This window comes from Pteropus medius, unplaced genomic scaffold (genome assembly GCF_902729225.1).
Source record: "Pteropus medius unplaced genomic scaffold, Ma_sr-lr_union100, whole genome shotgun sequence".
Taxonomy (NCBI): Eukaryota; Metazoa; Chordata; class Mammalia; order Chiroptera; family Pteropodidae; genus Pteropus; species Pteropus medius.
In genome coordinates this window covers 1,406,569-1,430,733 of record NW_024354360.1, presented here as the reverse complement: position 1 = coordinate 1,430,733, position 24,165 = coordinate 1,406,569, and the positions used below count along the sequence as shown (strand labels likewise).

Sequence of the window (24,165 nt, the reverse complement as noted above, 5' to 3'; positions counted from 1 at the left end):
TGAACCCAGAGCCCAGGATTTTAACCTCTTCCTCAGAACACCTCGGGGCTGCCCTTCTGCTGACTAACTCCATCACCCCCAGCCAGCAGCTCAGCCTGGATGGCTGCTGTTATTTGGAATTCATAAACTGCATGAGGAAGCCCTAGGACCTGGACACTCTTTCTTTTGGGTGCTATGCTGCTCGGGGCGGGCAGAGGGGGGCGTGCTGGACACAGGTGAGTGCCACATCAAGGCGGGATCCCCTTGAGAGCAGAGGGCTGGCTGAGGGGAAGGTGTGGGAGCTTCAGATGGAAGACAGCCTCTTGAGAAAGGAATGGGGCCCGGGCAGTGTGGTCAGAAGACAGGAAGAGCAGATCTGATCTCTGAGAGCTAAGGGGAACTCAAGAGCAGGAGATTCCAGGACTTGAACTCCAGGATCCCACGAAGAAGACCAGAAGAGATCCACAGGTGTCTGTATCACAACTCCTTTCCTTTCAGAACAGCATGGCTCAGACTTGGTTCCTTGGCTCCTTACAGTGATCCCACAGTCACCATGCTCCGCACTGTGGTATGGACTCTTCTTCCAGCCTTACGTCTGGGGGTTCCAGCTACCCCTGGCAAATAACAAGCCAGCAAGCAGGATTTAAATCGCCTCCTACCTGAAACACTGGCTTCAGAAATGGGATCTTGAAACATTATTTGTCATAAAGCCACAGCCTGGCTGTGTCAGGGCTCACTCCTTTCTTTGGCCTCCCAGCTAGCCTGCCTCAGGTCTTCCCCATGACTCCCAGGTCCCACGAGATTGAGCCCTGCATGACTATGTTTTCCTGCCAAATACAGATTTGAGCACATATTTCAAACCTGTTGACATCCAGAAAAGGAGCACAGCAGAGATGAATAAACCATCTGGTTTACCCATCCCTGTCTTTTTAAAATGGAAAATTAAAAGAGAAATCAGAATGAAAACTCCCCAAATAACCAGAGACATCCATGTTAGCATAATAGGAAAGAGACGAGTTCTGGAAATGTGACATAAGGGGCATCCAGACATGACATTTGGATCATGCCAATTGGGATTGAGGCTTTGAGGACCTGTGTCTCCAGATTGAGCAACAGAGTTTGGTTTGCTACAGGAGTGGCCAGGTAGAGGCCCTTCCTCTGTCAGCTCTGTGAGTTTTCCACAACTCATATTCAATTGAAAGGATGCCTTCTCCACATGAGGAACCCTGTGTGGAACTCCAGAACTAAGACTCAAATGTTTGCTCTAACACTGGCCACGTTAGTGACACTCCCTTATTCCACAGTAATGATTCCATGGAACGAATCTCTGCTCCATGAAGCTGAGATTCAGCAAACCAAGAAAAAAAAACCTACTCATAATAAAATCGAATTCCTTAGGCCCACAGATTTCAGTCAAGGAGAAATCTACCCACTGACACTTGGGTAAGTTTAGAGAACAGTTTAAGGCAGTGGAATAAACAGTTCTTTTGAATAGGACCAATTGCAAATTAACTGGCAGATCTTTAATGTATGATCACAACATGCATGCTAGATATCTACAGTAAGAAATCTGAGTACAGTTCCCTCCACCGCTTCCCAGCTATGTAAAATGGAGCACGACTTCATTGGCCTAAGTCTCAGTTTTCTCATCTGAAAAGTGGGAAGAACAGTCATTACTTACAGTGGGTTGTTGTGGGGATTAATATGATTTGCCCAGCACAGTCCATAGCTTTTTTTACCTCTAATCTGGACTAAGCAGAATACACTAAATAGTGAACTCATCACAACATGTTTTTGAGATGTTTTACTTGTAAGAACTTGTCTTTGGTTACTTCAAAGAGCAGAGATAGACAGACACTAGAGATAGACACTAATTCTGTTAGCTGATGTCAGCCCTAGTGGAACTAATAATGCCTTCTTTTTCCAGGGCCCGTCTGGCTGTCGCCTGCCTGTTACACGATGGGCGACTTACACACATGGTCTGAGGTTTAGGATCAGGCTACCGATGTTTGAATAGATTCCTTGCACTGTTGTTTCAGTTGTCTATTGCTTTATAACAAGCCACTCCAAAATGGAGCTTCTTGGCTCACTGTGCTGTGGCATAAGACCTGGCATGAGGTTTGCTTAAACAGCTGTCCTTGCTCCATGTGGGGCCAGGAGGGCTGCTCAGCTAAGGTTGGAGGATCCAAGTGGTCCCACTCACACGTAGGCTTTGCTTTTGGTTCTTGGGCAGCATATCTCAGATCTCCCCCAGGTTGCCTTTCCCACCGACAGGGCAGTAGCCCAGGGGCAAAGATTCATGCTGCCAAGACCCCATAAAACCTGGCTCATGAGACACATGACATCACTTGGGCTGAACTCACCAGTCTTGTCAGGCGGAGTGGCTCGGGCACATGGCCAAGAGCCTTGGAAGGGACTGTGAACTTCTTGGAGTGCACTGCACCAGAGCTGCTGCTGCAGCCTCTGCACCCAGCAGCCACTGCCTCTCTTTAGAGCTAGGCATGATTAGACCTCCACTGGGTGAAGAGGGAGCAGACAGACATGCCTGCCTGCGTTTAGGGCATAGATGTGTGGAAAGAAAGAAAACAGCTAAGTAAAGGGACTAAGGAGATGGCTCTAGGGCTCAGAGGAGGAAAAACAAGAGAGTAGAGGCCAAAGGAGGAAGAAACAGTTTGTGGAGGAGGAGTGACCAAAGGAGGATAGAGTAGAAGGAGTACTTTCTCCTGGGAGGCATGACAAGAAACAGATAGAGGCGGTTGTCCTTGGGAAGAGGGTCTGGTGGAGGGCAAGGCCCCCGCTCACCACAGCTGCCTTTGTTGGAGCTTTCTAACCGTGCATGCGGATTAGAGTTTGTTTCAACAGAAGTGCTCTGGGAGGTGAGATTATGAGCATTCACATCTTTTTTTGTTTTAGGGGTTCCTTAACACTAACAAGTTTCCTCACCTCCAACTAAAGTTAATCAGAAACTCCGAGATGGCTCAGGTCACTGATGGTTCTACTTGTGTTCCTGAAATCCAGGTGCGCCACTGAAAATGACTTGGACAGCGATCTCAGGCTTTAAAGTTCAGTAAGGCTTTCAGCTTTAAAATGAGATTTTCAGGTCTCTGAAATAAAATGCAGACAGTGAAGGGCCTGTGGATGAATCTGGGGGAAGTATAATTGAGCTATTTGAACACACAGTTCTCAAGGCTACGATTATCCTCTGCGTGAATGTGTTTCTTTTCTAAAGCGAGTGACATGCTCCTCTGCGCAGTCTCCCACTGAACTCAGGTATGAAGGTTGGCTCCTTCAGGTGGCCAAACCCAGGCTCACCTACCTCGAGTGGCCACCGCCAGGGTAATGCTGTAGCAGAGAGTTCCATGGCACTCAAAAGTGCTGTGGGCCTGACCGTTGCCCCACTGTCCTCCTCAGGCCCTCAAGGCCTTGTAACCACCCCCACCCCAGCAGTGGAAGGCCTAGAGCAAGGCCTGGTCCTGCACACCAGCCCTCTCCAGTCTGCAGCTCCCCATCTTCCACCACAGCTTGACCACTACACGCCCTGCTCCCTGTCCTCCACTTGGCCTTGACCCAGACGCTCAACACTTTCCCCAAGATCTACTGTATCCAAGGACATGGTGAGCCTGTGGCCTCTGCTTACTCCTTCACCCCAGCCAGCCCAAATGAAGACACATCCACAAATACACACACATACAAACACACACATAGATAACATGTGAACTCTAACATACAGGTATAATGCAGGCAAATACATGCATAACCTGTAGTGACACACACACCTGAACAGAACCACCCCTGAGCCCAGCAGCCAGCCACAGAGCAGTGGGGCCTGCTTGAAACAGCCCCAGCTCCTGCTCTTTCTCTGTGATGCTGGTGCTCTTTGGATCTGCCGAAGGATTCTAAATTGCCCACCACCAGATAGGAGAGGTCAAGTGGTCACTGAAAAGGACATCCGGTCCCTCGTGCCAGCTCCCTCCCACCCCACCACACTCAGCTGCCTGGATGCTTTCACGCTCAGAGAATAATCATGCCTGATACCATTTCTGGAAAAGGTGCCATGTCCCAGGCACCTTATCACCTCACCTCACTTTCCTCTCACAGCAATCCAAGAGAAGGGCTATCAACAGCATGAGACACTGACCTGCTCCTTATATAGCACAGGTGACCTTCACCCCGCATAGCCCTGGACACGAACAGCCCCAGATGGAGGCAATATGCAAGGCCATGCTCTGGCCACACTGAGGATGTCTGCTTCTGCACATGAAGCCAGGGGCCGTAGGCAGACAGCTTCTGCAAACTTGTGGGTCAATCACCTCATCTTTTCCCAAGGGTGGTCTTCTTGGGCTGCTTCCCACCATCAAAACAGAAAAGATGTTATTGGCTGCTATTGCTTAACTACCTGGGAACAGTTCAAGAAATCATTCCTGTTAGATCATGGTGGCTGCCTGAGACGTAGTGACATCTCATCTAAGTAAATACTGAAGTACCCAGTGTCTAGTAGCTCCCTCCACCCAGCTTCAAAAAAACTTGTGCCTCAGTATCTTACTAAATTTCTACTTCCAGGAAGCATTTCTGACAAGTTCCAACATTTCAATCTCCATAAGTAAATACTGAAGTACCCAGTGTCTTCCCCGTGTGCTGGGCCTGAGGATCCAAGAGATTTCCAGAGCCACTGAGGCCAAGATATAAGTTAGACCTCCCTCTGGTAAGCTCCACAGGGCAGACATTATGACCAATTAATAAAAATCTCATGTTTTCTTAACCTCAAAAGAAGGAAATTTCTTAATCAATTTCTGTTGTAAAATAGAGTCAGGCACTCTGAGTTGTCACACAAGTCATTGTTGCCAAAATTTCTTTTCAGTACAAAGAATAGTGGTCAAAAGATTCCTTGCCCCTCTAAATATTAAATTTAAATATTTATACTGATGAACACACTCTATAGGAAGGAAACAATGTAAGAAGAAAAATACAATCAGAAATGAAGGCCCAGTCTACGGCCATGCCACCCTAAACAAGCCCGATCCCATCTGATCTCAGAAGCTAAGCAGGGTCGGGCCTGGTTAGTACTTGAATGGGAGACCACCTAGGAAGACCTGGTGCTATAGGCATAAAAAATTTTAAAAATAAGGGATTGTAAGATAACAAAGTCCTTGCCATCTGTGAGGTCAACCAAGGGTTGCCTCTCCTAAAAGAAATAAAGACAGAAAGAGAAAGATATTTGAATACTCATGTTTGCAGCAGCATTATTTACAACAACCCAAGGGTGCATTGATCAGATGAATGGATAAACAAAAAGTGGTACATACATACAATGGAATATGATTCAGCTTTAAGAGGAGAGAATTCCAACACATGCTACAACATGAATGAACCTGGAGGACATTACGCTAAGTGAAATAAGCTAGACACAACCTTGAGGACATTATGCTAAGTGAAATAAGCTAGACACAAATGGACAAATACCCTGTGGTTCCACTTCTATGAGGGACTTAGAGAAGTCAGATTCATAGAGAAAGAAAGAATAGTGAGTGCCAGCAGGGCGGGGAGAAGAGTTCATTTTTAATGGGGACAGAGTTTCGATTTTGCAAGATGAAAAAGTTCTGGAGATGGAGGGTGGTGATGGTTGCACAACAATGCAAATGTACTAATGCTATTGACCTGTACACTTAGAAATATCTAAGATGGTCAATTTAATGTTATGTGTATTTTACCACAGCTAAAAAAATGTATTTCTTCAATGAAGAAAAAAATCCAGCCTTACCAACACACCAGCTGTAATTTACTGGCTCCTTCAGTGAACGCTACTGTTCTCTTTGTGAGTTGCGCCCATACATGAAGCATCTGCAGGGAAAATGGCAGTAATGAGCCCCAAGATCAAATGAGTAAATATGGGACTGAGTTCTGGTATTTCCAGTTTAGCCATCGGCTCTAGGATTTTCTAAGAGCCACAATAAGGAATGCAGCCACAGATAAGTAGGTAAACCATGAAGTAGAAATTGTAAATATCAACCCAACTCAGCAACATGATTCACAATATCCCAAAAGTGGAAACAACCCAAGTGTCTATAAAAGAGTGACTAGACAAACAAAATGCCATATATACATAAAATGGAATAGTATTCAGCAATAAAATCAATGAAGCACCTACACTTGGGTAACACGAATGAACCTTGAAACTTCATTCTGAGCAAAAGAAACCAGACACAAAAGGCCACAGCACATATGACTCCAGTTATATGACATGTCCAGAACAGGAAAATCTGTAGAGACATGAAGCAAATTTGTGGTTGCCTGGGGCAGGAGAGGGAGGAAGCAGAAACTGCCCGAGAAAGGTCATGAGGGATCTTTCTGTAGGGAAAGAAGTCTTCTGAGACAACATTGCTGTGATGCTCGCTAAACTAGTATGTTTACTAAAAACCACAGAATTGTACACTTAAAATGGGTGAACTTTATGGTATGCAAATTAAATGTCAATAAATATAATATGTCTATTTTTTAACATCTCAAGTTAAAGAAATATATATACATATATATGTGTGTGTGTGTATATATATATAAAATCAATAGAGCCACAAGCAATAAATATACGGTCTCTCTTGGTGAGAACACAAGCCAGACTCATAAACTGGTCCCAAGAATGTGCATTCTGCTACCTGCCCTTCCACTGTCTAATGCTGTGGGTCCCCCCTTATAATCCACCCTCAACACCAACACTTCAGGCTCTCCTCTGAGAGCTCACTGTGAGTGCTATGGACTCGCACTGCTGAGAGATGACTGAAGACATAGGACATCTGAGAGGGTAGTCTACAGGGCACATTAACTGTCCTTATATTGGATTAAATTTTCAGAGAGCTACATACCTGGGCCAGATTATCTTGGCACCCCAAGAAATGGGTTCACCCAACATATATTTAATAATATTCTCTTGGCTTTTATGGAGTGACTATATAAGAATCATTCATTTTTAAGATTCATTCATTTTTTAAAGATTAAATATTTCTAAGTCTTTTGCAAAACCATGGTTAAAGACATGTTACCCAAGGTGATTTAAGTAAGTCCCACCCAGAAGTAACATTTTCTTCTGTACATGAAGTTCTATTCTTCATTAGACAGCAGGACTGATAGATTAATTCACAAGGTGAAAGTCATTTCTCTTCTTGCCAGGACATCCAGAGCTGATTCTAATGGGACCACTGAAGGAAGTCCAGAGGAATAAAAATTAATTTCTCTCTATTCTTTTTAATGGGATTTGTTGTTTTTATTATTTAAGTTTATATAAATTTTTAGTTTTGAAAAATGCCCAATTCTTTTGGGCATTTGAAACATTATCTCTGCCCCAGTTACTGATGGACATTAAACTAAACATCACCAGGCATTTATGATACAAACACAATTACAGCAGGTCGTAAAAGTGATTAGCTTCGAAGTTTTGGAATGAAGCAAGTATAAGGGCCCATTGTGGGAAGGTGCATTCCAAGAAGTCTCCATCTCTACATCCAAACTCAGAGAAGCCCTTACTGATTATGGAATTTCAGAATTCATTAAAGGAATGAAAGCTATTCTGCTATGAGTTGTTTCTCTTCAGAAAGCATAAAGAAAGAACAAGGTAAAGGTTTTCTGCACAAAGGCCAGGCGTCCCCGAGGCCTGGGCATCAGATGTTGGAGGGTAGGGGCAACTGAGCAGGTAGGAATCTGGAGAGCCTGCAGGCAGCCTTTCCAGGGCTGGCGCCACCCATCAGGACAATTCAGCAGAGCAGCCGACCTGCACGTGTCGTGTTATCAGGCTTTGTCATGGAATTTTGTCTGAAGAAATGGTTCTGTCGATAAAAATAGCAAAACCACCATTATAAAACATTTACAATCCAGCCGGAAAAGCGCAACGGATAGAATACAGGTCCCTGGTGATCCATCCACCTCCCGCTTCTTCAGCCCTCTGGCATCATTGTGCCCTTGCTTTGTTTCTCACCCTCCTCTGTGGCCAAGCAGCCGACATGTCAGACTAGGAAGAACTTAAAACCATCTCCTGACCTCCTCCTCAAAGAAGCTGCCAGCCCAGGTACACGTGGTTAGCTGGTGACTAAGGCAGTACCAAGGACTCAGACCAGTCTCTGAGAAATAATACCACCAAAAGGTATCATTTGTCAAGTGTCAAGTGCATGAAAAAAAAAAAAAAACAATGAGAAGAGACACATAAAAAAGGAGCAGGGGGAACAACTGAGAGAAGCTCCATGGCTCCTGCATTCATGACAGGCATTGTGGGGCATGTCATTTCTGGGCTTTTCAACAACCAAACTTCTAGGAAGAATTGTCTCATCAACTGTCTTCTCTTGTTCAGCACTCTTTTCTGCTGTCTGCATCATCTGGTTGTGGATGCCCACCACCCCTCTGAGAGGACTCCTGTTGGCAGGCTCAGTCTTATCCATCTCATCTTATTTGACCCTTGCCTGAATTAAGTAGTGTCAACCACACCTTCCTTCTCAAAGACTTTTCTCTCTTGAATTTTAACTATACTACCTTGAATTTTCCTTCTCTCAGTGGTCTTTCATCCTCAACACCCACTGCAGGATGTCCAACTCTCCTTTGAACTCATTCAGCTCTTCACAGCTCCAAAATGATGGTGTTCCCTAGAGCTCCTTCATTTATACATTCTGTCTGAGGGATCCCATTAATTCTTGTTCCTATAACTTGAAATGCAATCTACATACTGACAACTTCAAATTTATATCTTCTGTCCAGACTTCACCTCAAGCACCAGATTCATAAACTCAAATGCCAACTGGACATCTGCATCCAGGTTGCCAGCCCCCAAAAGCGGCCTTATGTCATCTCCTCCCTTATTGAATCTGGGCTGGACCAGGGAGTGAATTTGACCAATAGAATGTGTAGGAGTGAAGCTGGAGCTCCTGCCTTGGCACTTTGGGGAGCTCTGAGTTACCACATAAGTAGTCCAACTACCCTACTATGGAGACCATATGGAGTGGTCCTAAGACTTCACGGAGAAACAGACCCAGACACACCATTGTCCCAGCCAAGCTCAGTCTCCAGCTGTCCCCACAAAGGCACCAGACATGCGACTAAAGCCATCTTGGATGTCCCAGCCCCAGCTGCCATCAGACTGTAGTTGCATGAAAGACCCCGATAAAAACAGCCAAGAAACCATCCAGCTCTTCCCAGTCAATCCAAATAATTGCTGCTGTTATAAGCCAATAAGTTGTGGGTGTATCTTTTTTATGCAGCAATAAATAACTGATAGGATATCTATATCATATCTCTTGGTTTTCCTCTCCAAACCTGTTTTAACCCCATCATCCCCATCTCTCAGTAAATGAAACCACTATTCTCCCAGGTGATCATGCCTCAAAACCAGATTCCTTCTTCTCTTTAATCTTTTACCTCTGCCCCCACACAGGCATACATTCCTAATACATTTCTACATTGCAGCTGTCTGGTGCAGGCAACCATCGTTTCCCCTGAAACATTACAGAGCTTCTTAATTTGTCTCCCTTCTTTCTTATTCTTTCCTTCCCCCAATCAATTCTCCACCCAACAGCTAATGATTCTCCTAACATTTACATCAGATCTTGTCATCCTTACCTGAAATACTTCAATGGTTTTTTCTTGGCCTTAAATAAAACCAAACTCCTTATCATGACCTCTAAGTCCCCACATGATGAAGCCACTCCTGGCCCTCCAACCGCGCCTTGTACCACAGACTCCTTCCTTCACTTCCTTCCTTCTACCCAGGCTGTTCCTTCCACTTAGCATGTCCCTCCCACTTCTCCTCGTGTGGCTGCTATCTCAGTTTCAATACCCCTCCACAGACAGGCCTCCTCTGACCCCGTGCAACAATAACGAGGCCCCTCCCTTCATCCCCCATCTTGACCTTCTCAGCCCATGGGTCAGTTTCTTCTCAAAACAGTTGACCCTTGAACAATGAGGGAGATAAGGGCACTGAACCCCATGCAGTAGAAAATCCACATATAATTTTGACTCCCTCAAAATTCAATTACACAGTTGTCTCTCGATATCTGCAAGGGATTGGTTCTAGCCCTCCACCCCACCCCTCGCAATCTGAAGATGCTTAAGTCCCCTATATAGTATAGCATAGACCAATGCATACAGTCGGTTGGCTCTCTGCTTCCACAGACTCCCAACTGCTGATTGAAAATAGTACAGGTATTCATTGAAAAAAAACTGTATATAAGTGGACCCATGCAGTTCAAACCCATGTTGTTCAAGGGTTCACTGTACTTGTTAAGGTATAATATTTGTTGTTGATTGATGTTGTTTCTCCTAACATATCCTCTGCACAGAATCTATGGTCCACTAGGGAGGGCACCAATGTGTTTACATCAGTGACAACTGGACCCCAGTGTTTGCCTAGTTCCTGGCATTCAGCAGGGACTCTGCATTCGTTGGATTATATGCATGGGCCTCAGACCTTACTGGTGCATGTTGCGTGTGGACAAAAACTAAGAAACATTGGGCTCCCTGCTTAGACATCAGGTAAAGGCCTTGGCCTTGACTATCGTCATACTGGGAAGGCATCATAAGGCTCTACGAAATAGAGAGTTGTCATCTAAGCTTCCAGGCGCAGCAGCGAGAAGAGATGCATCCTCACATTCAAATATTCTAACAGCCTCAGTCCTAAATCTAGAATTCAAGGTCAGAGACAGGGAAAGGGTCAGTAGGTAAACAAACTGTTTTCTGCTATTTTCAAAATTTAGAAATATAACACCTTCAAGAGGTTTGAAAGATTCTTCACAAATACAAATGTGCTTCCTGCTTCCATCGAAGTAGTTAAAAACTTATTCAAACCCTGAAGGCTTATTGCCTCCTCTCTACAGGACAGTGATGAAGTATAAAAGGAGACTGAGCCGAAAATGCTTCTAGGAAATAGGTATTCTCATTACATAAGATTTCCTTTTCCATGAAATAGATATTTTCCTTACATAAGACTTCTATTTAAAGAGCCACTTGTGGTCACTTATTAAAAACTAGAGAGGAAGAGAAAGTGTGTGGACATACGAAGGCCAGCTCTGCCTCCTAAAGCCATCGATGTGTGAGCTCGGGCACACAGCTCCTCAAATCTTCATAGTCTCAACTAATGTGGGCTTTTGGGGAGTACTTGGGACAAAACAAAACCAACCTCATAGACCTGTTGTGATGACAAGATCAGATAACCACATGAAAAGTCCTCTTTAGAAAGAGTTGTGCATATTTGAAATAGGTTCTCAGCAGGAGAACAAACCAGGCTTTGCCCTCTGGCCCATGGAGGAGATAAGGGACAAGTTTCAATGCACATTATCTCATGGAGCAAAAGAGATTTCATGACAAGTACCTGTGAGTCTTAGCATTGTTGTCATTTTAGTCCCTTGAAATTCTAACTATGAGTTTTAAACAACTTACTGGTTTACTAGATGAAACATTAACCATATTATTTCTAAATATAGAGTCAAATAGCTACTGTACTCACTATATTTTGGTAGGTCGCTATGTGTGTGATTCTTAAAGTTTGAATCTATAAAACATCTATTTCTCTCTGTTGAAGTCTAAAAAAACCTGAGATATGAATACACACACACACTCATAGACACACTCACACACACACCTCGACAAGAGGACAAATGTGATTTAAAAAAAAAAATCTACTCCCCCATCCCGTGTCAGCCAGAATTGCTTCACACCGATGTTCGAATTGTCACTTAGGGACACAGGGAGTCAGCAGCTGGGGCTGTACCCCTAGCACAATGGATCAGAAAAGCCATGAGGAGACACTCAAGAGCAGCTCAGAGGTCTTAGTTCAACAAAGAGCTCTGCGGAGCAGGGCAGGTAAGGGGCCCTGTCAGGACCATAGAATTCTGGAATTAATATCATGGTGACCCCTTTGCAGCTGACATCTGCCGGGGCTGCAGGTACAGGGTTGTCTGTTATTTTTATTTTGTAAGCATGAAGACAGCTGCTTTGGGGAAGAAACAAAACACTCATTAACCTGGACCTGGGCTGATCCCAAATCAATACATGCTACAATGTTACCCAACTCTGGATGACCTATCAGCCTGGAGGGCTTATTGTCATTGCCTCAGAGATAATAGTGAGCAATAAAGAGGTTGCCATTACCCAGTCAATAACACTACTGCTCGTTCCACAGCCTTTAAGAGTTACCCAGCACCCAAGCACACTGTCCCTGCTCCTGATCCCAACACAGGCCTGGTGGTCATCTCAGATGTCCCTGCTCTCCGAGACTTGCCTAATCGTTTCCATCTTTGAATCCATGTCTCCAGAAATATTTTGGTTCTTTAGATTCTCAACATTTATTGACAACATAAAACTATTGTATGTCTATAAAACCAAGTGTGTTTCAGTATAAATAAGATCTTGTTTCCTAAAGGGCTCCATGGCAATAAAAATATTTATGGTTCTATGTCGATGATGGTCCACTGTCGCTTTGCTTCAATTTCTGTCCTATCTGTTAGTCCAGCAACTAGCTTATATAGAAGTAGTAAGAGGACACACAGCTTTCAGTCTCTTCTTAAATGTCAAAAAGAATAAATAATAATTACAGCGCCACTGTGAAAACATGGCAATATTTCGTCTGCTTGGCCTGGAGTTTTGCTCTTTCATTACTGATCTATTTTTAGTTCCTTGAGCACACAGGGATGGAGAGAGTGATTAACAGGTAAACAAGAGAAATTGTCACCCAAACAAAATCTCCTACACTGGCAGAGCTACAAGCTGGAAACCCAATAACTAGCGAATCAAGAATTTGATTTTTGACTAAGCACAAGCATCAACCTCAGGTGAAAACTGAGCAGGCTCTTACAAAGATTGTACATGCTCATAGGCTGGATTTCAAAGCAAGTGAGTTCCACAGGATCTTGAGGCCAGGAAGCTTGCCAAGGGACCCTATGCACTTCCCAGGACAGGTTGCAAATGTCTTTCAAATAAAATCCTTCAGGAGATTAGTCTAGAACTAAAGCTGCTAGTAAATCAGTATTGCTAAGGTTTCCCTGTAATTCCCTTCATTATGAAGCAAAGTAGCCCAACCTGAAATTTCTGAAATGTCATTTACTCAAAAATACTTCAGTATACTGCTGCCCTTTATTCTGCTCACTTTTTCATTATTTGCCATATTGGATAAATTAACAATTTAAATTAATAAAACCTCTCTTAGAATTTTTATAAGTGTGGGAGAATCCTAGGGTAGTAAATGCCTCAGATATGAAAGAGATTGAACTCTTCCTCCGTAGGAGAGCCTTGAGGAAGACAGGAGGATGTGTTGCTCTCTGCCCTTGAACCCCAAGATTTAATCAGAGCTTGTTCTTGTCCTCAGCAGCCCTGTAACACAGCATCTCTATCTGCCATGTTCTTTCACCCCAGACCAGTGCCCCTCTCCTGTACAGTGGCCCCATATCTCTTTCCCCGTATCCCTCCTATGTTCGCCTGTTATAGGGACAGAAACCTCAAGCCACAGATTTTCAATGACAGACTCGATGCAATTTCATTATTTTGATTTTTTCATTAAAAATGAATTGTAATCATATTTTTTGCAAGCTGCACTAGGGGACATTGCACATAATAACTCCATTTATTAAATATCTCATTGTCCCCTAAACACAGAACATGGCCTCCTACAATCTTTCCTGTAAACGGACACATCACAGAGCCTTGGCTAGCTGTTCAACTCTGAGCGTCTCAGACAGATTCAGCAACACAGCAGCTGTGCAGGGAATTACCTGGGAAGCTCTCCAGTGCTATCTTATGCTATGGATACCACTTGGGAAGAAATATTTCACATATAAAATCAAGTGGTTTAGTTTTAGAATTTTATCAGAATTTCTATGCTGAAAAAAATATTAGTCCAACTATGTATCAGAAACTGGAGCCGTTGTATTGCAGGCAGATCAAACTTTGAGGTGGTATTATCATTATGGGGAGATCTTCCTTACTAAAATCATGAGCCACCTGTGGCTAACAGGCTTCTCTAACCACGTCTCTCCCCATATGTGGTGGGAACACTGCTGCATGTCCACCAAGTCTCTTTTCCTTGGCATACTGCCAGACTCCTCTAACCCCTGGCTTCCTTAACAGTCAGATGGGGCACCGTGATCGTTCTGGGGAACAGGATGTGGACAGAAACAATGTACATCCCATTTAAGCCTGACAGCTCCACAGGGTCCTCCACTCTCCTTTGCTCTCCTCTTCTGCCTCCAGGATCTGGAGACTCTGGTGAAAAACTCCAAGACCCTCAAAGGTGGCCAAGTCATGTGATGAAGAGAGCATGGATCTCTGGGTGACTACGTGGACACATACCCCTTCCTAGCTCTTAGAGCTCTCTCAGTGGAATTTCTAAGCAAGAAATTCCTTTATTGTAGTACACCACTGAGTTTCTGGGTTGTTGGTGAAAGCTGATCATGCTGACTGATATACCCTGACGTCCATCCTCACCTGAGGGCCTCAAAGGACTTACCTGGTTGAGTGAATGAAGTCACCAAGGAAGTTAAGAACTGAATGGTTCTATGCCACATATGTTGGTCCTAAATATGGGCAAATTATATCAATTAAGAGTTTCAAATATAGGTCCAGTTTCTATAACTGATCAGTCACCAAGGGATCCGGTGGCAGTACCAATAGGACCCACTTGCAACAATCCCTCTAACATAGATCTGGAGGAGATTCTCAGCTTTAAGCAAACAGGACTTAAGGAGTCTAGATGGATGTGCCCAGCTCCATGCTGATTCCAACCCTCCCACCCCTGACCCAAGACAGTCTAGGGGAGGTGCACTAATGAGACCATGATGCACCTGTCATTTGGCGAGGACCCGCCTCTGAGTAAGCTCCACGTCCAAGCAGGGCCTCCTCACAGAGCCTTGCTCAGCCAAGGTGTGGACCTGAGCTTGCTCTAGTTGGCAAAACTCCACCAGCCACCAACATACACTGTCCTCACCTCACCTCCAGCCCAGCCAGCACAGCCAGCCTAACCTTTAGACAGCAAACTTAGAGAGAGCTTACACAATAGCACACAGGCCCAGCCTGGCAAGGAGGAGGGGCAGAGAGCCAGGGTGTATGCCAACAGTCCCAGCCAATCCCTTGTGATCCAGTATTATGGAAGAGATTCCTGGGATAGTGCAGGTAGTGTCTATCTAAGTGTCAGACCAACTGGAGACACAGAAGAGGGGCTGTAGAACGTCCATGCATGTAGGCCATTCTGGGTCCCAAAGTCCTCTTGCCACCAAGAGGAAACTCTCTTAAACATACCATTGCAAAGAGCTGTGATCCAGCACTATTAGGCATGTGCACCTGTGCAATCGAAGCAGAGAGGAGAAAAGCACGCCGAGTCTACCTGTGGGTGGTCGGGGAAGGCTTCTTGAGAGGCGGGGCATGTGCCCTTGGTGATGCGCACAGTGCCGGTGCCCTGTGCCTGAGGCTGTCCCAGGCTCACTCAGCCTATTCCTGGGGCAGGCCCAAGAGCTCCGAGCTGACTGTCTGCCTGGGGAGCAGAGCTCAGTCAAAGGTGGGCAACAGGGAAGTCAAAGGGTAAACACCTCATTCCCCTGTCTCCTCATCCCCCAGGGAGGATGCCTGCTCTTAAAGTCCCATTGCCTGAGTCCTAGGTGTCTACAGTGGGGACATCTCCTACCCCTGCCAGTGCTGTCAGGACCAGCCTCCAAAAAGAAGATTCTCCACTCAAGTTCTGGACTCAGGAACCCAAATTGCCCAGGAGGTAATATCCAAAAGAAGAGCAGGTGTCAGACGTGTCATGGGCCCACTGCACACAGTCCCTGAGTGTGGAAGAGCGAGCTGGAATCAAGAACTGGCCCTGCTCTTCTCCTTAGCCAGCTGTGAGTGGAGTAGGAAAAGATTTTGTCCCAAAGACACTAGTGTGCACGCTATAGTCCCACCCAGGCATCAAAAAACACAGGTCTTTCTTGGGATGTGTACAGAAAGGTACATAACAATTCTGATGTTGTTAGTCATTGTTGCCCAGGCTGGAACAGTCCAGGTATCCATCAGCAGAAGCACTGTGGCACATCCATATGATGGCACACAACTCAGCAATAAAAAGGAACCAACTGACACATGTAACAACCACATGAAAAAAAATCTCGAAAACACCCTGCTGACTGAAATAAGCCTTGCACAGAAGAGTGTATGCTATATGATTCCACTTGATGAAGTTCTAGAAGAGAAAATGAGTGACAAAAACTGGGCAGTGGTTGCCTTTAGGGAGCTGGGGGCTGGGATTGACTAGAAAGGCTCATGAGGGAATTTCTAGAGTGATGGAAACATTCTGTATCGTGATAAGGTTTAGATTACTCAAGGGGATCATCAAGTTGTACTGCTAAGATCTGCACATTTCACTGAATGTAAACCTTAACTCCGAAAAAGAACTGTAAAAAAATACAGAATTCTAGTTAATGATGCTCATGCTGAAGTCTTCATTGATAATAGAAACTTCCTGTGCGATGCATGAAAATATAAGATGGATGGAGGACCAACAGAGGAAATCATGGAATCTAAAAGTAGGAAGATAGGTGTTCATTATAAAACCGTGTCAACGTTCCTGCATGTTTGAAAGTTACCACAATAAAATGTTAAGGAGGAAAGGGATCCTAACACCACGCCAGGACCTGACATGCAGCAACAGGGGCATGGAAGGGTCTAAAGTTGGAGTAACTCGATCACACTGGTGTTGAGAAAGGTTCATGAAGAGCCAGACTGGCATCATGCAAAGTGGTTGAGAACACAGTAGTTAACAAATTGTCACCATACCCCAAGCACACCCTGAATTAAGGAGGAAGGCCACTGAGATGGGTGTAGCTTCAAGAGACAGAATGCGTAGGTACCCTGGAGATGGGAGCAGCGAGTCAGGGTGAAGCCTGGTTTCTGGTTACTGGTAGGTATGAACCAAGCTTCCGAGCTATAGACATGATAGCTCTGGCTCTCTTGGACAGGTGACCTGCCCTTGAGTCCTCCTTGCTTTGTTAGTGGTCATCTACTGGACAATAAGAAGAAGGCATACTCAGGAATGTAATACCTAGTGCTGGGAGACAAGCAGGCATCTTTTCCTTGTAAGATCCAGGCACAGCCCAGGAAGACAGAGCTGGGAAGAAAGGCATTGTCGCAGCTGTCTGCTGCCCTGAGCCCTCCCGGCCAGGAGCTCCCTATAGTGCTCCTGCCTCCACAAGCAGCATCCTCTTCCCCTGAAACCAGCTTCAGCCGAGGACCTTTTGCAAAGCCCTTTTGTACTAACTGTACTCCCTTCTCTCTTGGTCAGGATCCATGTGAGTGGAATGCCATCTGTCTTCAGCAAGGCCCACGTTATTTCAGACGAGTCAAGATACCCTGCCAGGCAATGCTCAAACCACTGGGAGAACCTGGCCTCCTGACCCAGGATGCATGCCCAGTAAGTGGATAGGCCGGAATCCAAGTTCAACTCAGAGGAGGAAAAGAATGAAAAATCAACCTGTCGTTTGAAGATAAAAATGTCCCCAGGATACTGAGTGTGGATTCAGATGTTCTAGGTTCCCTCTGAGATTTCTCCTCTTTAGTGGCAAAGGAGAGAATGTGCAAAGCAATTCTAAAATGTACAAAAGAACCCCCAAAGAAGTACTCATGGTCAGAACAAAACCCACTTCAAAGACAACTGGCATTTAAAAGCTTGCATGCTGGTATGATTTTCCAATGTGATATTTTCGCTTCTTTAAAAGAAGTGCTTTTCCAGATTTCTGTGTGGAGGGCACTTGCTCCCAGGACCACAGATATGTCCCATATGTATTCTGTCAAAGTGCCTGCTGGGTATGGGCAGTCCCAGCTGATCCACGCCATGGCCTCAGTCCTGGATAACTGAAGAGAAAGCCCTGGAAGGAGCCATCAGGTTAGCCTACAGAACAACTCCAACCTGGAGACTGAGTATGGAAGGGGTTTAGGAAATTCTCACTTCAAAAGGAGAAACCAAAGGTAAAGATCCCATCCCAGGGCTCCGTTGGAAGATGGCCATGGCCTAAAAGTCCCCAGACATTCCCATTCTCCTCCAAGGAAACAAACAACACAGCCCAGAGCTTGGACACCTGACCTCCAACGTCGGCCCCTGGGGTCCATACCTCAGTTGCTCCCACTTACTGGCTCTGTGGCACGCCTCAGCTAGCTCATGTGGGGTGACGATGGCATTTCCCCCTGGGTGGTGGTGAAGTTTCAGTGGGCTCTGTGCATATCGCATTTCTCATAGCTCTGCTCACAGGAGCCCTCAACAAATGCTGGCACTACTTCTGATATTATCGCTAGATACAGAAAAGTCAGAGAATGATAAAAGCCCATGTCTCTGGGAGTATATCCAGGCCCATGATATTTCCGGCTTCATAATCGTCTGAGCTATTGCCATTCACTCCCTGCTCTGTTGTCCTTGAAGGAAGTTAAACTTGTTGGGATAATTAATTTTTTTAATTTTTGAATTTCATTTTTAAAAAAGAAAAGTCATAAAGATAATGTTTTACTTTTCTGTCTAGTTTTGCTTGCTTTATTTTTCAAATTAAGAAAGAACTAAACCATCACTTTCAATTCTATACACGGTATGGGTATTTCTTTGAAATTCAATAGTAACAAATCAATCTAGATGATTCCTGAATAATAGCCAGCGTCACCCCTGCCTTTCAATGAACCTGAAACTGCTCTCTTAGATTTAGAAGAGGCCACTCTGGATAGATTTTAAGCCCTACACATTTTCATAATTCAGTGAATCTTACGTTAATGTGATTCTTTCATTGTCTCGACATGTTAAGTGAATGTTTTGTCATATTGTCTTACACTTACCCGGTCTTCCCCTAACTTGTTTGTAAGATCCTGAGCCTGGATTCTAAGAGACTTCCCTTTCCACAATTCTGCTCTCCTATACTCTTACACCTGTGAAATTGGTTCAGAGGACCTTTAGAGAAAAAGCTGCAAGAATGATAGTCTGGCTGAAGTTCTGGTATCTTTAAAAAACCCTCACAGAAACATTGCACAGATGGTTATTGTGCAGAGATGGCCTTCCTATGTGTGTATAGTTTGAGATTTCTGCAAAACCATCCCACATATGTCCCTCCCACTGAGGGGTGTCTTGGTCCCTTAAACTTGAACCTGGGCAGTATATACATGGAGAATATGGCAGAAGCAGTGCTCTGTGATGTCTGAGGTGAGGTCATCAATAGCACATGGCTTCCTCGGACTCTCTGAGGACTCACTCAACCGCCATGCTCTGTAGAAGCCCAACTAGCCTGTGTGGTCCCCACCCTGCAGCCCACATTGTCAGACTTGTGAGTGAATGATCACTTAGGTAGTGCAGGCCCTGGCTTTGAGTCTCCCAGCTGAGGCCCAGATGCCATGAGCAGAGAGGAGCCGACCCCACCATGCTATCTCTAAGCCTTCACCCAAACGACTTGTGGGCAAAACCACAAAGTTTCTGGGTGAGTCACCACCATCCCCATTACCAGCACCTCTTGCCCACACAAGGGAGGTAGCAGAAAGACAGATCCTAAAGTTTGGAAAGACCCTTTTTCAACACCAACCAACCTGGCTCCACCCTCACCCCTTCCCCCAGCATGCCCCACTGGCCAGCTACACTGACCACGTAAAATTCAGGCAAATTTCAGATAGCAATTCTGAAAATTGCCAGCTCTTCCTGGGAGCTCCTGAGTGCTGTGCCAACACATGAGTTCTCACAACCACCCTAAGAGCTATGTGCAACTGTCTCCACACAAAAGAAGGAGGACAAGAAAGGCCTGGCGATGGCCCATGGTCACCATCCCCTGAGTGGAGGCTAGCCTCTGAGCCTACAGCCTCAGCATGACCCTCTCCCGCAGAACTGGGCCGGTTCCTTTAATAATGCTCTGTTGCCATGCCCCCCACCTCGTGGCCCACAGCACCCTCCACATCCTACCAGGAAAAACTGTTTCTGAGCCATCGGCAGTATGGAGGGACTCCATAAAGCTCATCCAGGAACCTCCTTTGCCACAGCTACCTGCAACTGGGGCCTGGCCATCTTCACTGAACAGAAGGCTGGAAGACAGGCATCCTTTCCAAAGCCTGTCTAGGGAGGCCCCAGCCCTTCAACATAGCCTCCTACTGGCTCCAGGTCCCATAGCAAAGGCCATGAGAACTCAGATGTCCATGAGCACCCCACACTTTGTCCAGCCTCCACCCATCAAGCCTCAGTACCCAGGAGCTGGGTGGTCCTCAGGGAGTGGCAGAGAGAGGTGGGCAGGGACGTGGGGAGGTATCTAACCACCTGGTCTGGAATTCAGATGTCCCCATACTGCTAAGGTTCAAAGAACAGGTTATGCAGCGTGCCCAACCTTGCCTGGCATGGAGCTGGTCCCCTTCCCAGACCCTGGGAAAGGCAGTGTGGACCCTGAGTGCTTGCCTCCCGGAGCAGGTGTCTCCCAGGCTGCTGCCAAGTGCTAACTCTCTCCACATGGCCGTGCCCCAGTCCTGTGCCCAGAGGGAGCCCTGACCACCTGGCCAGATAGAGGCTTTTAATGATCCCCAACTTGAAGGCACTTTCCAGAGTCCCTTCTGACCTTCTCAGGCAGTAGTAGCAGCAGTGGCCTAGGGGCCCAGAGGCCTAGTCCTGGCCCCAGAATCTTCCAAAAGGCTTTGTGTCCCAGCCCAGCCACTCTATGATGGTCGTTAAGAAGATTCCAACACAGAGCAGGTGCCTTGGCATACCTCACAGTATCCTCCAACTCTTGGGGTTCCCATCCTTGAAGGGTGTGACGGAAGATAATATTGGGCCTCTTTCCCTGCAGGCATGGTCAGATCCAGCTGGCAATGGGCCTGTCTTTCTGGGGACTAATGCCTCTCCAGCCCAGGATGGGGTGGGTGTGCAGGTTTTCTTGAGGGCTTGCTTTATAGGGAGAAGAGTCCATCATCCTAAAGTGTGGGGTGTGCTCTCTAAATCTGGGCTGACTGCAGTCTAAACTCCCAGGCACTCAGTGCTCAAGCTGAAGAGGAAGCGTCGGGGGAGAGTTCCTTCCAGCCTGTCTACACCATTTTCTGAGGAGTGTGTCTGTCACCAGCAACTCGAGTTTGCAAATTGAGTGTGTGGAACAGACTTCCTGTCATTTTAATTAGATAGCATTTTTTCAATTTGTTTATTTCCTTCCTGTAGTCTTCTTTTTCTTCTTGCAGCTTCTTTATCCCCCACTCCCTTGCCTTTTAAAACAGGACTTAACTCTGGAGACCACCAACACGCTTCTAGGTGTCGACACACTTTGGAAATTGCACACATGGGGTGAATCGTGTGTGTGCGTCACCCAGGGAAGGAGTACGCAGCTCTTGTCAGGCTCTCAAAGGGTCCCTGACCGTACAGAGGGCCCACCTCACTGCTGGTGGGCCATTTGCTTCGCCTCTGGAGCTGTGCTTCCATCTGCTTTTCCATGAGAAACAATAAGCCTGCTCCCTAAACAAGGATCACGGTGTCTGCCTCTTTTCCCCCCAAGTCATTCTCCTTTCTGGACCCCACGGACCCTTCTGTCCTGGTTCAGCCAAGTCCCTGAAGGCTGAGGGGCAGTAGGAATGGGTCAGCTGCTTCAGGCCCCATGCCCACCCTGGAAAGCTCCTGGGCACCAACGCACCTATTGGTTTTCAGAACGTTCAGCTTGACTTTTCTACTACGTGGCACACTGAGTACTGATGAGGCCAGGCACCAAGGAGACAGAAGTTCTGGTCCCAGAGGGCTCAGCTGTGTCCAGACCCAGTGGATGACGGCATGACAGCAAATGCACAGGGGCCCAAGGACAGCCAGCGCACTGACATTTGTTCCTGGAGTGGACTTCTGGACACATGAGGAAATAATGTTCTCAAACACCCATCGTGGCGAGGGACTGATGTTTTCTATTCTAATTCCACATCAATAGAAAACTGATGTTTTCTATTTTAATTCCACATCTAATTCCACAGGCACTTTTGTGAAATGCATTTTGTAAAATGAATGATTAGAACAGAGATCAAGAGTTTCAATGTGGCCATCAGGTCGCGTCGTGACAAAAGTTTGCAATTACTCTCGATTTCTGCACTTCACTCTTGTTGGCCCAGTAACAGCACCACTCTGCACACTCACATCCAGGTTTTGCGATGCCCTGGTGTGAATCACATGTCTCCCCAGCCGGGGAGGGTGAAGGACTTGGGTTACTCCACTTCACTCTGAGAGGCTGGACCAGTCAAGTGCCAAGTTCCTGTGACTGTTAACCCCTGCGTGATCTCAAACTGAGCAGTCTTTGGCAGTTGGAAAAAAGGCACCGGGCAGAGAGATCGCAATGTGGGCAGACACAGCAGAACAGCAAGGGTGGGTGTGCAGAGCCTTGCGATGTCTGCTCCAACAAGGAGCCCTTCCTGCGTTGGGGCAAGGGGCAGATTCAGGGATGGAGATTATTGAGGTGTTTTGGAGGAAAACGGTAATGTGATAGGTAGAGAAGGGGATGAGGGGAATTCCAGAAGGGTTAACATATGCTAAGGCCAGGAGGTGTGAAAGCCCACAGGTCCCAGGGCTGCTGTGTCCCTTGTGCAATTCAGGAGAGGACTATGGAAACTGCAAGCCCCTTGGGCTGTGAATAAATGGTCAGTCAGCCCTCCGCCCCTCCAGCAGCAAGAAAGCAGTGCTTTCTGCGGAGTCAGTCCCTCCTTGTCTTCTCTCTGCTGAGGGCTTGGCCTGCAGGTGACCCCAGACATACAATCCTATCATCCTAAAGATTCCAGACTGGGTATGGGGCTGAGATTTCTCCTCTTCATTCATAGGTAAGGATTCTGAGGGTCGCTGCCAGGTGGCCAACAAGTGTTGGCCAGGGTCTGAGCCAATGCTCTGCCCTCTCTCTGAGCTGCTTTTCCCAGCACCCTGGGTCTCCACTGCCCATTCCCAAACAAAACAGTAGGGAAAGCAATAAAATCGTGTCATGCCAGAAGTGTGGCCAGACATCCGACTGCACATTTAAAGCCCTCTCCTGCTTGTCCTTGCAATGCTGCATCAGTCAGGCTGGACCTGGGAGAAACAGGCCGGGTGTGTGACAGTGGTAGGTGAGGTAGGCAGGGTGGCAGGCCCTCCTCTTACAGTACAGAGACGCTGTCCCACACTCTGCAGCCCTTGGGCTCTCTGAACAGACCCTGGGAGTCGCTCAAGGTGACTGACATGGCTGCAGAACAAGCACTCATGCCCCACCCTGCCTGTACTGCACAAAAAGAGTCCTGGCTTTGGGTGTGTTTTCCCTCCACTCAGGGATGTGCAGAACCTAAGCCGCCCCCTCACCTGCCTCTCCATGAAGCCCAAGCCAACCAGGCAAATTCCAGAGCCACCCAACCCATCTGCTTGGCAAAGGCCGGGCTGGGACCACACGGCTGCTAAAAATGGCTATTTCTTCGTTCCAGCCGAAAGAGGAACAGGCTGACATTCTCGTCATAGTTGAAAAAGGTCCAGGACTGGCTTTCTCTGCAGCTGCTTTCCGCAGCAGCCTCCCAGCTCCACCCAGGCCTTGGCACATTCCTCACACTGAAATCAAAAGTGGTTCTGCTGCACACAGAAGCCTGGGGTGGGCCGTGAAGAGGCAACTGGCACCCCACGGGCCAGGGGGAAGGAGGTTTGGTGTGGGTATGCATTCACCTCACATCACCCTGGCTACAGGGTAGAGAGACTGAGCCTGGAGTATTTGTGGCCTGCTACATACCCTCATTCAAGTTTCCACGGGTCTGACCCCATAATGCAAGTTTTTCTTCATAGGAACATCTTCCTTGTGAGAGAAGCACCCAAGTCAACGTGTTGTCTGCCCTGTCCCACTGAGGTACTGATGGTAGGTCTCCCCTGCTTTCCCTTGGAGAGCCTGGGCCGTGTCCAGAGGGCCACATAGCTTCTACCTATACATGGACACCTGCACCTGAAGCACCAAGCCACCCCAGGAGAAGTGTGATGCCCTCCAGCTACCACGCTGGGGAGAAGCTCATACCACATGAGGTACCCCAGTCACTGCCCCCGCCCCTGCCCAGGCTCTAGATCAGAGGCCCCTGCTGGAACTCCTGACCCTAGATCTAGGAGCTCAGTGACATAGGGCTTGTTTTGTGCCACTAAGTATGGGGCAGTTGGTGATTCAGCATCAGGTCACTGGAACCATGTGTGTCTCATCTCCAGAGGACATTACATACCCTCCCACACTCTGCAGCCAAGCCTGA

The 24,165-nt window shown here is 46.6% G+C and overlaps 1 long non-coding RNA gene and 1 pseudogene across 1 annotated transcript; one reads left to right on the top strand and one right to left on the bottom strand.

Moving 5' to 3' along the window:
- Positions 1 to 241: 241 nt before the first annotated feature.
- LOC120594123 (uncharacterized) lies at positions 242 to 6,418 on the bottom strand. Its single transcript, XR_005650494.1, has 3 exons — positions 6,125 to 6,418; positions 5,738 to 5,817; positions 242 to 593 (listed from the first exon to the last, which is right to left on the bottom strand). It is a non-coding gene; the product is annotated as an uncharacterized LOC120594123 (long non-coding RNA).
- LOC120594169 (uncharacterized) lies at positions 4,966 to 5,084 on the top strand (annotated as a pseudogene).
- Positions 6,419 to 24,165: the final 17,747 nt, after the last annotated feature.